This window comes from Mesocricetus auratus, unplaced genomic scaffold (assembly GCF_017639785.1).
Source record: "Mesocricetus auratus isolate SY011 unplaced genomic scaffold, BCM_Maur_2.0 contig_12553_pilon_obj, whole genome shotgun sequence".
NCBI classification, from domain to species: Eukaryota; Metazoa; Chordata; class Mammalia; order Rodentia; family Cricetidae; genus Mesocricetus; species Mesocricetus auratus.
Window position 1 is genome coordinate 17497 of NW_024434114.1, and position 12031 is coordinate 29527.

Below are 12031 nucleotides of genomic sequence, written 5' to 3' on the forward strand. Positions count from 1 at the left end.
GATGTAGGTGATGCACAATCAAGATATCACCTCATATGTCAACCAAACGTAAGCTAAAAATGGGAAGATACATCTGTAAAGTATATTGAGGAAAACACCAGGTGACTCTCAAACTAATGAGCACTCTGTAACCAAGAAGAGTTTTAAATATCTCATGCAGAAGAGTTTTAAGTATCTCATGCAGTCTCAGAAATGTTTTGATAGTTGTGGAATCTGCAAAAGGTCCATTATACTCCACCATTTCTTCGTTTATTTTCTAATGTATGTATACAAGATTTGCAGGATGTCTTCCCCATCAAGTCTAGTATTCATTAATTTTGAAGAGAACCATAATATATTCTTTCCTGTGGAAACAATTGCATAAACTTTACCCCCAACACAACATAATTTCTGAATTTACATATGGAGGAATGAGTCTTTAAAAATATTAACATTGATGAATATGAAGTGCCCTTCTTCATCTCTTTTGATTGATTTTAATTTGAAGCCTAATTTGTTAGATATTAGGATTGCTACGCCCGCTTGTTTCTTGGGTCCGTTTGATTGGAAGATCTTTTCCCAGCCCTTTACTCTGAGATAACGTCTGTCTTTGGTGTTGAGATGTGTTTCTTGTATGCAGCAGAAGGAAGGGTCCTGTCTTCGTATCCATTCTGCTAGTCTGTGTCTTTTTATAGGCAAGTTGAGGCCGTTGACATTGAGGGATATTAATGACCATTGATTGGTGATCCTTATTTGCGCTTGATTTATTGTTAGTGAAGTTATTTTGTGTAGTTTCTCCTCCCTTTTTCTTTTGGTGTTTTGTAAAGTATGATTATATATTGCCTGTGTCTTTGTGAATGTAGTTATCTTCCTTGGCTCTAGGTTTTCCTTCTAGCATTTTCTGTAGAGCTGGATTCATGGATACGTATTGTTTAAATCTGGCTTTGTCATGGAATATTTTGTTTTCTCCATCTATGGTAATTGAGAGCTTTGCTGGATATAGTAGTCTGGGCTGGCATCCTTGTTCCCTTAGCGTTTGTAGGACATCTGACCAGGATCTTCTGGCTTTCATCGTTTCCATTGAGAAGTCATGTGTAATTCAGATAGGTCTGCCTTTATATGTTACTTGGCCTTTTTCTTTAGCTGCTCTTAATATTTTCTCTTTGCTCTGTAGGTTTGATGTTTTGATTATTATATGGCGAGGTGACTTCTTTTTCTGGTCAAGCCTATTTCGTGTTCTGTAAGATTCTTGTACTTTCATAGGCATATCTTTCTTTAGGTTAGGGAAGTTTTCTTCTATGATTTTGTTGAATATGTTTTCTGTACCTTTAAGTTGAAGTTCTTCAACTTCTTCTATACCTATTATTCTCAGGTTTGGCTTCTTCATGGTGTCCCCTATTTCCTGAATATTTTGTGTTAAGGATTTGTTGGTTTTGAGATTTTCTTTGGTTGACGATGCTATGTCCTCTAATGAGTCTTCAACACCTGAGATTCTCTCTTCTATCTCTTGTATTCTATTGGTGATGCTTGCATCTGTAATTCCAGACCGTTTACCGAGCTTTTCTATTTCCAGCATCCCTTCATTCTGTGTTTTCTTTATCGTTTCTATTTCAGCTTTCAATCCTTCAACTGTTTGAGCTGTTTCCTTAATTTTCTTGGTTGTTTTTTTCTTGGTGCTCTTTAGATTCTTTGAGAGATTTGTTTAATTCTTGAATTTTTCCCCCATTTCATGGATTTTTTGTTTGTTTTTTCTTCTATTTCTTTAAGGGATTTCCTCGTTTCTTCTTTGAGGCTCTCCATCATCTTCATGAAATAATTTTTAAGGTCTGTCTCCTCTTCTTCATCTATGTAGTGCTTTTCAGGTCTTGCTGGTGTTGGATCCCTGGATTCTGGTGGGGTCGTGTTGGTGTTTCTATTGCTGAGTGATCTCTTATTCTGTCTTCTTCCCATCTCTTCTTCCAGTGGGTGCTGGTGGGGGCTTTCTGTTTCCACTGGTCTCCTTCCTTACTGCAGCTGAAGCTGAAGCTGGGCTCGCTGGGTTGGGGTCTTGGAGGGGCTGATCTCTTTCCTGTGTGGGCGGCTCTTCTGAAGCTGGGCTCGCTGGGTTGGAGTCTTGGAGGGGCTGATCTCTTTCCTGTGTGGGCGGCTCTTCTGGAAGCCGGGAGCGGCCCCGAAGATGGAGGGGGATGGGTGATGGGCGGGTAGTCCCAGCCGGGGACCCAATCTCACCTGAAGCTGGGCTCGCTGGGTTGGGGTCTTGGAGGGGCCTGTGTGGGCGGTTCTTCTGGAAGCAGGGAGCGGCCCCGAAGATGGAGGGGGATGGGTGATGGGCGGGTGGTCCCAGCCAGAGGCCCAATCTCACCTGAAGCTGGGCTCGCTGGGTTGGGGTCTTGGAGGGGCTGATCTCTTTCCTGTGTGGGCGGCTCTTCTGGAAGCCAGGAGCGGCCCCGAAGATGGAGGAGAATGGGTGATGGGCGGGTGGTCCCAGCCGGGGACCCAGTCTCACCTGAAGCTGGGCTCGCTGGGTTGGGGTCTTGGAGGGGCTGATCTCTTTCCTGTGTGGGCTGCTCTTCTGGAAGCCGGGAGCGGCCCCGAAGATGGAGGGGGATGGGTGATGGGCGGGTGGTCCCAGCCGGGGACCCAATCTCACCTGAAGCTGGGCTCGCTGGGTTGGGGTCTTGGAGGGGCTGATCTCTTTCCTGTGTGGGCGGCTCTTCTAGAAGCCGGGAGTGGCCCCGAAGATGGGGGGATGGGTGATGGGCGGGTGGTCCCAGCCAGAGACCCAATCTCACCTGAAGCTGGGCTCGCTGGGTTGGGGTCTTGGAGGGGCCTGTGTGGGCGGTTCTTCTGGAAGAGAAAGTGGGAGATACTCTTCAACGAGTTGGTACAGGAGACCACTTCCTAAACATAACACCAGTGGCACAGGCACTGAGATCAACAATTAACAAATGGGACCTTCTGAAACCAAAAAGCTTCTGTAAGGCAAAGGACACAATCAAAAAGACAAAAAGGCAGGCCACAGAATGGGAAAAGATATTCACTAACCCTACATCTGACAGAGGGCTAATCTCCAAAATTTACAAAGAACTCAAGAAACAAGTCTCCAAAACACCAAAGGATCCACTTGAAAGGTGGGGTACAGAGCTAAATAGAGAATTCTCAGTAGAGGAGGCTAAAATGGCCAAGAGACACTTAAGAAAGTGCTCAACATCCTTAGCCATCAGGGAAATGCAAATCAAAACAACTCTGAGATACCATCTTACTCCTGTCAGAATGGCTAGAATCAAAAACACCGAAGACAATTTATGCTGGAGGGGATGTGGAGAGAGAGGAACACTCCTCCACTGCTGGTGGGAATGCCAACTCATACAGCCTCTTTGGAAATCAGTATGGAGATTCCTCAGGAAAATGGGAATTAATCTACCACTAGATCCAGCAATTCCACTTTTAGGCATTTATCCAAATGAGGCAGGTTCATACAACAAGGGCATCTGCTCCACTATGTTCATAGCAGCATTGTTTGTAATAGCCAGAACCTGGAAGCAACCTAGATGCCCCTCAACTGAAGAGTGGATAGAGAAAATGTGGTACATTTACACAATGGAGTATTACTCAGCAGAAAAAAACAATGGAATCTTGAAATTCGCAGGGAAATGGATAGCACTGGAAGAAACCATCCTGAGTGAGGTAACCCAGTCGCAAAAAGACAAACATGGTATGTACTCACTCATATATGGATTTTAGATATGGATCAGGATAGTGCCAGTCTGCACTTCCACAGATAGAGAGTCTGGGAAACAGGAAAGAACCTAAAAGATATGCATATATGCATAGTACCCAAGAGAAGAGGATGGAGACAAGATCCTCTGAATGGATGGGGAACAGGGCGAGGGGGGTAGTGGGACCTGGGAAGAATAGAGGGGGTAAAGAGGAAGGGAGTTGGTCATGGGGGAACAGGAAGTTGAGGGGGTGGGGGTAGAATAGGGGGAAGAGGGAATCATAGGATCGAAGACAGATCAGGCACCAGAGTGACCTCGAGTGATCTAAAGGTATAACATCAATTGGCAAGCTAAGCAATAGTGGAAGGACCACCTCGAATGCCCATTCCTGATAATGAACTTGATGTCTATAACTATCCGGGAGCCTTCATCCTGGGACTGATGGAAGCAGAGGCAAACACACAACTAAGCACTGAACTGAACCCAAGGAACCCAGTGACAGAGAGAGAGGAATGATGAGCAAATTGGCAAAGAATGGGCTGGCAAAACCAGCAGAGACAGCTGATCTGAACAGGGGAGTGCTCTTGGACCCCAGACCGACAGTGGGGAGGCCAGAATGGGACTGATCTGGACCCCCAAATGTGAGTGTCAGTGAGAAGGCCTGGACAACCTATGGGGCTCTGAGCTGTGGATCAGTGTCTATCCCTGGTATACAATCTGTCTTCATGTGCCTATAGCACAAAGAGAGATGCTCTCTCAGCCTGGACTCTTAGGGGAGTGCCTTGACCCTACCAAGAGTAAAATGATAGACTCTAGACATCCCCTATGTGGAAGGATTTGGCAATAGGGTGGGAGGGAGGGTGGAAGGGGAGTGCGGGAGGAGGGGAGGGAGAGGGAACTGGGATTGACATGTAAAACAAGCTATTTAAAATTAAAATAAAAAAAGAGAAAAAAAATATTAACATTGTTTTTATTCAAAATTTACCCCAACCCATGTCTCTCAGCATCTAATGTCTTGTACATTAGCATGTAAAAATTTAGCATGACAAAGCACCATACAGGATTGATTCACCCTGTACATTTCCTATCTCTGTTAGGCTTGTTATATTTACATTATTTTACTCTTTCTTTTTTCCTCAATACATGTATTTATTTAAATTAGAAACATGAATGCTTCACATTTCAATCTCAGCTCACTCTCCTCACTTGCCTCTCCACCAGCCCTCCCTACCCCACACAATCCCCAGATCATTCCCCAGGGATGGTGAGGTCATCCTTGCAGGGATATCCAAAGTCTGTCATTTCATCCAGGGAAGTACCTAGGGTGTTACTCATGTCTGAGAGTGACTCCCACTATTTGGAATGGGCTCCAATAAATCATTCATACACCATGGTAAACACTGATCTACTACCCAAGGCCCCAGTGATATCCTCATTGACACTACATACATAGAGTCTGGAACAGTCCCTATTGGCCTCTCAGCCATCATTCTTGAGTTCAAGAGATCCCCCTTGTCAGGTCAGTTGTCTTTGTGGGTTTCACCATCATGGTCTTGACCCCTTTGCTCATCACTCCTCCATTCTGTCATTGGGTTCCAGGAGTTCAGTTCATTGTTTAGCCGTGGTTATATGTCTTTGCTTCCATCTGTCATTGGATGAAGGTTCTAGGATGGCATATAAGGTAGTCATCAACCTCATCATCAGGGAGGGTCTATTAAGTTAGTCCCTCCACTATTGCTTAGTTTGCCATTTACTGTTATCCTTGTAGATCTCTGGAGATCTCCCTAGTGTCAGCTCTCTCCTCAAACCTATAATGACACTTTGTATTATGGTATCTCCTATCCTGTTCTCCTCTATTCTTACCTCGACTAGACCTTCCTGTTCCCCCATGCATTCTTCTCCCCTCCTCTTATCATTCCACTTATCTGGGGTATCATTTCTCTTGGGAACCTCCCTGTTTCCCAGACTCACTGCCACTGAGATTGTAGGCTAACACTCCTCTGATCCATATCTAAAATCCAGATATGAGTGAGTACATACCATGTTTGTCAAATTCTGACTGGGTTACCTCACTCAGGATGCTTTCTTCTGGTGCCATCCATTTGCCTACAAATTCCAATATTTCATCGTTTTTTTCTGCTAAGTAGTACTTCATTGTGTAAATGTACCACATTTTCTATATCCACTCTCCAATTTTGGGTGTCTAGATTGCTTCCAGGATCTAGCTATTTCATATAAATATTCTATGAACGTAGTGGAACAGACATCCTTGTTGTGTGAATGGGCATCATTTGGGTGTTGCCTAAGTGTGTAATTGTTGGGTCTTTTGGTAGAATGAGTCCCATTATCCTAAGGAATCTCCATACTGATTTACAACATGGCAGTACAAGTTTGCACTCCCACCAGCAATGGAGGAGTTTCCCACTTTCTCCACATACTCTACCGAATAACCTGTCATTGTTGTTTAGATTTTAGCCATCCTGAAAGGAGTAAGACATATGATGAGCCCTTTCTTAAGTGTCTCTCAGCTATTTTAAGCTCTTCTATTGAATAGTCTCTATTTAGTTAATTCTCCCACTTTTTAATTGGATCCTTTGGTGTTTTGTAGACTTGCTTCCGAGTTATTTGAAGTTGTGGAGATCATCCCTCTCTCAGATGTGGGTCAGATCTTTGCGGTTCCTTTTTGTCTTCCTGCCTGAGTCCGTTGCCTTCCACAAGGTTCTTGGGTTCAGGAGGTCCCAATTATTAGTTGTTGATCTCAATGTTTGTGCGTATAGTGTTATGTGTAGGAAGGTGTCTTTTGGACCAATTCGTTCAAGGGTACCTCCCACTTTCTCTTCTAAGATACTCAGGGTGGCTGGATTTATGTTGAGGTCTTTGATCCACTAAATTGAAGTTTTGTGCATGGCAATAGACATGGATGTATCTGCAGTGTTCTGCAATCCAATATCCAGTTAGGACAATAATTTTGTTGAAGATGCTATCTTTTTCCATGGTTTAATTTTAGCTTCTGTGTCTAAAATCAGGTGATCATAGGTTTGTGGATTGATCTCAGGGTTTTCTATTTGATTCCATTGGGCTACCTGTCAATTTTTTGGCAATACCAAGATGTAACAGAACTTAAAGTCAGGACTGTGACCTTGCTTTTTTGAGCAGTGTTGTCTTGGCTATCCTGGGTTTTTTGTTTTTCCATATAAAGTTGAAAATTGTTCTTTCAAGGTCTATGAAGAATAGCGCTGGGATTTTGATGGGGATTGCATTGAGTCTGTAGATTGCTTTTGGCAGGATTGCCATTTTTACTACATTGATGCTACCTATCCAAGAACATAGGAGATCTTTCCATTTTCTGGTGTCTTCGATAAATTCTTTCTGTAAAGACTCAAATTTCTTGTGATACAGGTCTTTCACTTCTTTGGATAGAGTTTCCTCACAGTATTTTATGTTGTTCGTGGCAATTGTAAATGATGATGTTTCTATGATTTCTTTCTCAGCTCTTTTATCTTATGTATATAGTAGAGCTACTCATTTTCTTGAGTTGATCTCATATCCTGCCACTTTGCTGAAGTAGTTTATCAGCTGTAGGAGTTCCCTGGTAGAGTTTTTTGGGTCACAAATGTAAACTATTTTATCATCTGAAAATAGTGAAATTTGACCTCTTCCTTTCTAATTTTTATCCCCTTGATCTCCTTTTGTTTTCTTATTGCTCTAGCTAGAACTTCGAGTACAATATTGAAGAGGAATTGGGAGAGTGGAGAGCCTTGCCTTGTTCCTGATTTTAGAGGAATTCCCAAGAGTTTCTCTCCAGTTTAATGTTGGCTGTTGGTTTGCTGTATATAGCTTTTATGATGTTTAGGTATGTTCATGATATTCCAGATATCTCCATGTACTTTATCATGAACGGCTGATGGATTTTGTCAAAGGTTTTTTCAGCATCCATTAAGATGATCACTTAGTTTTTGTTTCTCAGCTTGTTTATATGGTGGATTATACTGATGTATTTTCATATGTTGAACCATCCCTACATACCTGGGAGAAAGCCTACTTGTTCATGGTGGATGAGTTTCCTGATGTGTTCTTGGATCAGATTTGCCAACATTTATTTATTTGTTTGTTTATTTATACATTTATTTGGTTTTTCCAGGCAGGGTTTCTCTGTATTGTTTTGGAGGCTGTCCTGAAACTAGTTTGGTAGACCAGGCCTGTCTAAAACACACAGAGTTCTTCCTGCCTCTGCCTCACGAGTTCAGGGATTAAAGGATTGTGCACCCAAAACCCGGCTCAGATTGCCGTTATTTTATTGAGTATATATTTATTAATATTTATGAGGGTTATTGTTCTGACTTTCCTTTCTTAGTTGTGTCTTTGTGTGGTTTGGGTATTAATGTTATTGAAGACTCAGAAAAAGAGTTTTGCAAAGACCCTTCTATTTCTATTTCATGGAATAATTTGAGGACAATTGGTGTTAACTGTTCTTTGAATTTCTCATAAATTTCTGCACTGAAGCCATCTAGCTCTTGGCTTTTGTTTGTTGGGAGACTTTTGATGACTGCTTCTATTTCCTTAAGTGTTATAGGATTATTTAAATTGCTTATCTGTTCTTGATATAATTTTGGTAAGTGATATCTATCGAGAAAATTGCATTAACTTTAGATTTTCAAATTTTGTGGAGTACAGCTTTTCAAAATATGAGCTGATGACTCTCTCTATTTCTTCACTGTCCATTGTTATGACTCCCTTTTCCTTTCTGATTTTGTCAATTTGCATGTTCATACTCTGCTGTTTGCTAACTTGGGATAAAGGTTTCTCTATCTTGTTGATTTTCTCAAAGAACCAACTCTTTGTTACAGTGATTTTTTTCGTATTGTTTTCCTATTTTATACATTATTGATTTCAGTCCTCAAGTGAATATTTCCTGGCATCTACTCCCCTGGGCTGAGTTTGCTTCCTTTTGCTCTAAGGCTTTCACCTGTGCTGTTAATTCTCTAGTATGATTATTATCCAGTTTCTTCAGTTGGGCACTTAGTGTTATGAACTTTGCTTATAGCACTGATATCAAAGTGTCCCATAAGTTTTTGTATGTTGTGTCTTTATTCTCGTTCAATTCTATGATATCTTTAATTTCTTCTTTGACCTAGGAGTGGTACAATTGTGCATTATTCAATTTTCATGACTTTGCAGGGTTTCTGCAATTTGTGTTGCTGTTGAATTCTAACTTTAAGGCATGGTCATCTGATAAGATACATGGAGTTATTCCGATTGGTTGTACCTGTTAAGTTTTGCTATGCTGCCATGCATGTGGTTGATATTTGAGAAGGTTCTGTGTGGAGATGAGCAGAAGGTATATTCTTTTGTGTTTGGCTGGAACGTTCTATAGATGTCTGTGAGTGTGTGTGTGTGTGTTTGTTTGTGTGTGCGTGTGTGTCCACCAATCAGTTGGAATGGTACAGTGATGCATTTACTTAGATGTGATGTGTACTGAAGACAGTATGTAACTGTGAGGTAGTAGAAGTAAAAATAGAACTTTTTGCCTTCTGGCTAAGCATATATTGTAAGGTCATGAGTGGGTGTGGTTGGTTTAGAAATGAATTGTGTAATAGGTTGTGATAGACAGACAGATACATCATAAGTGTTTCCTCATAACTGTGAAGTGCCTGATCCATGAGTTTTGTTGCCACATTTTTGTCTTCCATAAGAAGTAAAACTCTATTGAAAATTCTCCATTTAGTTCTGTACCCTGCTTTTAAATTGAATTATCTGGGGCTTTGAGACAAGCTTCTTCATTATTCTGTATATATTGAAGATCAGGCCTCTGTCAGATGTAGGGTTGGTGAAGATCCTTTCTCATTCAGTGGACTGTCTTTTTTCTTCTTGAGTGTGTCATTTACCATACTTAAGCTTCTCACTTTCAGGAGGTCCCTTTTATTTATTGTTGAACTCAGCTTCTATGCTACTGGTGTTATGTTGAACAAGCAGTCTGCTGTACAAATTCATTCAAGAGTACCTTCCACTTTTTCTTCTAAGAGGTACAGTGTAGCTGTGTTTATGTTGAGTCTTTGTTTCAATGGGACTAAGTTTTTTCAACAGAGGAATCTAAAATGTCTAAAAGACACTTAAGAAATTGCTCAACATCATTTGCCATCAGAGAAATGAAAATCAAACAATTCTACAATAGAATCTCATACCCATCAGAATGGCAAAAAAGCCACAGCAGTTTATGCTAAAGATGATGTGGAGAAAAGGGAAGACTACGCCATTGCTGGTGGGAGTGCACATTTGTTCAACAAGTTTGTCAGTTACAATGGCAGTTTGTCAGTCTAACTCACAATCCAGCAATTCAAGTCTTAGGCATACACCCAAAGGATGTGAATTCATACAAAAAGGACATCTGTTTAACTATGTTCATAGAACACAAATTCTCAATGGAAACTATGAAAGACAGAAGGTCCTGAATAGATGTTCTTCATATGCAATGAAAATATGAATGCTACCTCAGACTACTGTACCCAGCAAAGCTTTCAATTATTATACATGGAGTAAACAAGATATTATTTAACAAAATAAGATTTACATAATACACATCAACATATCCAGCACTATAGAAAGTACTATAAGGAAAATTCCAGCCCAAAAAAGATAACTACACTCACAAATACATAGCAAAAGATAATCCCAGTTTACAAAACACCAAAAGAAAAAAAGGCGGGAAATCTACACACAATAACACTACCAACAACAAATCAAAAGAAAGCAATAATCAACAAACAATGATCATTAATATCCCTGAATGTCAGTGGATTTAACTTACATATAAAAGACAAAGGCCATCAGAATCCATACAAAGACAGAATCCATCATTCTGCTGCATACCAGAAACATATCTCAATGACAAAGAGAGACATTACCTCAAAAAAAGGGTTGGCAAAATATATTCCGATTAAATGGGCCCCCAAAACAAGATAGTTTATCTATCCTAGAATTGAAAAAATTAAACTTCAAATTAAAATTGATCAAAAGAGATGAAGAAGGTAATTTTATATTCATCACAGGAAAACTTTATCAGGAAGAAGTCTCAATTATGAACATCTATGCCTTAAAAACAAAGTCACCCACATATTTAATGAAACAATACTAATGTTAAAATCACATATAAAACCTCACACCCTTATAGTAGGAGACTTCAACAATCCACTCTAATCACTATACAGGAGCAACAGACAGAAGCTTAACAAAGAAACAAAAGAAACAATAGAGATTATATCCAACTGAAATTAAAAGAAATGTATAGAACATTCCATCCAAATAAAAAAGAATATACCTCCTTCTAAGGTCCATATGGAACATTCTCTAAAGTCGACCACATATTTGGTAATATAGCAAAACTACAGATATGCAAAAAATTGGAATAACCAGCTGAATTTTTGTCTTTTTCGAGAAAGAGTTTCTCTGTTTTGTTTTGGAGGCTGTCCTGGAACTTGCTCTGTATGCCAGGCTGGCCTTGAACTCACAAAGAACTGCCTACCTCTGCCTCCCGAGTCCTGGGATTAAAGGCATGCACCACCAATGCCTGGAAAATCGGCTGTATCTTAGGAGACCACCATGCATTAAAGTTACAATTCAACAACAACACAAATGGCAGAAACCATACAAACTCAGGGAAACTGAACAATGCTCAATTTTACCATACATGGGTCAAAGAAGAAATAAAAAATGAAATTAAACACTTCCTATAATATAGTGAAAAAGAAGCATCTATTATTTTTGGAGGGGCACTAAAACTCCATTTGTATGCCAGGGATAAATACTTATTTACTACCCAAGTTACCATTGATTGCCTAGGCCTCCTCACTGACACCTACATTCAGGGGGATTTGATCAATCCTATGCTTGGCTCCAAGTTGCCAGTCTGTGGTTCAAGATGTCCTGCTTGTTCAGGTCAGCTGTTTCTGTGGGTTAAACAAGCACAGTCTTGACACCTATGCTCATTAGTCCTCCCTCTTTGTCACTGAGCTCCTTGAGTTTTGCTTAGTGTTTTGCTATGGGTGTCTGCCTTTTCTTCCATCAGTCGTTGGTTGAACCTGGGCCTGTAGCCTAGCACTCCCCTGAACTATGCCTAAAATCCACATATGAGTGAGTATATACAATGTTTTTCTATTTGTGACCGTGATAACTCAGTCAGGATGGTTTATTGTCTGAAATTTTGAAGTTTCCATTGTTTTGTTCTGTACCATATTTTCTTTCCATTCTTAAGTTGAGGGACATCTAGGTTGCTTTCAAATTCTGGCTATTTCAAATAATTCTGCTATGAAAATACTGGAACCAAATGGAATTGCTGG